Here is a 2,451-nt window from a genome sequence, read left to right on the forward strand (position 1 = left end):
TTAAACCAGTGTAATTAGCGTATCCAGCAACTCAAGCATTTATCCTTTTTAATGAAAATATTCAAAATCCACTCTTCTCGCTATATGAAAATAAACAATAAATTGTTAATTATAGTCACCCAATAGTGCTATTGAACACTAGCAGATTTCTTTTTATTGCTCAATGTTTCATTCCATAAATGCACTACAGTCTGTCTTTTCATCCTCTATTATAGAACATCTTGGTTGCTTTAAGTTTTTGGCCTTTATGAATAAGGCTGCTCTAAACATTTATGTGCAGGTTTTTGTGTGGACATAAATTTTCAAAACTGAGTAAATACCTAGGAATATGGTGGCTGGATCATATGGTAAAACTACTTTTAACTTTAAAAGAAACTACCAAACTGTCTTCCAAAATAGTCGATCTGCTTGCATTGCTGCCAGCCATGATTGAGTGTTCTTGTTGCTCAGCATTCTCACTGGCATTTGGTATCATGTTTGTTTGTTTGGTTGTTTGTAGCTTTTGCAACTCTAATGGGTGTGTCATTTTTTTTTGTTTATAATTTCTTAAAGATACTTCATATGAGGTATCTTTTCCTATGCTTATATGTCATCTGTATAATTTTCTTTACTGAGTTGTATTCAGATCTTTTGCCCATTCTTAATTGTGTTGTGTGCTTTTTGCTGAGTTTTTGAGTCCTTTGTATATATTTGTGTACAAATTCCTTATCTGATACGTTTTATAAATGATTTCTCCCAGTCTGTGACTTATTTCCTTATTCTCTTAATGAGCAGGAGTTTTTAATTTTAATAACATCTAAATTATCAATTTCTTCTTCCATGAATAGTGCTTTTTGTGTGGTATCTACAAACTCATCACCAAATCTGGTTGCATGAATTTTACCCCATTTTATCTTCCACAAATATAATAAGTTTGCATTTTGTACTTAGGTTTAAGATCCATTTGAGTTAATTTTTGTGAAAGACATAAGATGCCTATCTGGTTGTTTTTCATTTTGTTTAGTTCTGTTTTGCCTATGGATGTCCAATTGTTTCAGCACCATTTGTTGAAAAGACTATCCATTGTCTTTTGGAATTGCCATTACTCCTTTGTCAAAGATCAGCTGACTATATTTTGGTGGGTCTATTTCTGGGCTCTCTATTACATTGATCTATTTGTACATTCTTTCACCATACCACACTGTTGTGAATATCATAGCTTTATGGTGAACTTGAAGTTGTTAGTGTCAGTCTTTTGACCTTGTTTTTCTTTGGTATTGTGTTAGCTGTTTTGGATCATTTGCCTTTCCATATAAACCCTAGATTAAGTTTATTAATATCTACAAAATAACTTGCAGGAATTTTGACTGGGATTGTGATGGTTTTTAATTTATTTGGGGGAAGAAATGACATTTTCATGAATCTTTCTTTCCATGAACATAGACTGTCCTTATTTATTTAGATTTTGATTCTTTATTGCATTTTCTAGTTTTTCTCCCATATATCCTGTATATAATTTGTATGATGTATACATAATTATTTCTTTCTCACTCTCTTTTCTTGGCACTAATATAAATGATACTGTGTTTTAATTGTAAATTATAATTGTTCATTGTTAATATAGAAGAAAGCAGTTGATTTTGTATATTAACCTTTTATTCTATAACCCTACTGTAATTACGTGTTAAAGTTTTTTGTTTCTGTTAATTGATTAGATTCATCCTGGGAAATCCGTGTTTCCTCTTGTGTATAGCTGCATATATCTCCACTCAACATGTTTTAGCTTGATCCCTAGAGGATTGAATATTTTCATATTTAACCAGTGATTTGGGCAGAAACTATGCTGAATCACCTCAAACTTGTAATGCTAACTGGGATGCGTAGGTAGAGGAATATATTCAAAGTCACAAGTGACTTGGATTTTACTCATGTCTCAAGAATCTCTTCTACTTTTCATTGGTCAATCTCAGGTCTCCCACTTAAGGCATAGTTTAGCAGTCCACCAAACATGTGGAGAGTTTGTTATTTGATGGCTTCTATAACTCTCTCAATTTCAAGATTTCTCCCTTAAATTTCTAATGTTCTGCCTCCCACCCCACATAATACCTGGCCATTATAGTTGCCGATTTTTGCCTCCTATATTCTCTTCTTGAATGAGTCTACCAGTGTGGCTAGTAAACCTTTGTGCCGTCAATCTTGAACTGTGTGAACCATAACTCACCACTTATAAAGCTACAGTTTTTACTGTCTGAGCTTGGGTGGTAGTGGTGGATGGAGGTCGGTGGTATTTTGAGCATCCCTTGGGTGGTAGTGGTGGATGGAGGTCGGTGGTATTTTGAGCATCCCTTGGGTGGTAGTGGTGGATGGAGGTCGGTGGTATTTTGAGCATCCCTGAGTAAGAAGCCCACAGATGTTCCACTGGTTTCCTCCAATGTAGTAGCAGTTTTGTTTGTCTGTTTTTTTTTTTTTTTT

This window comes from Mandrillus leucophaeus, unplaced genomic scaffold (assembly GCF_000951045.1).
Source record: "Mandrillus leucophaeus isolate KB7577 unplaced genomic scaffold, Mleu.le_1.0 Scaffold140, whole genome shotgun sequence".
NCBI classification, from domain to species: domain Eukaryota; kingdom Metazoa; phylum Chordata; class Mammalia; order Primates; family Cercopithecidae; genus Mandrillus; species Mandrillus leucophaeus.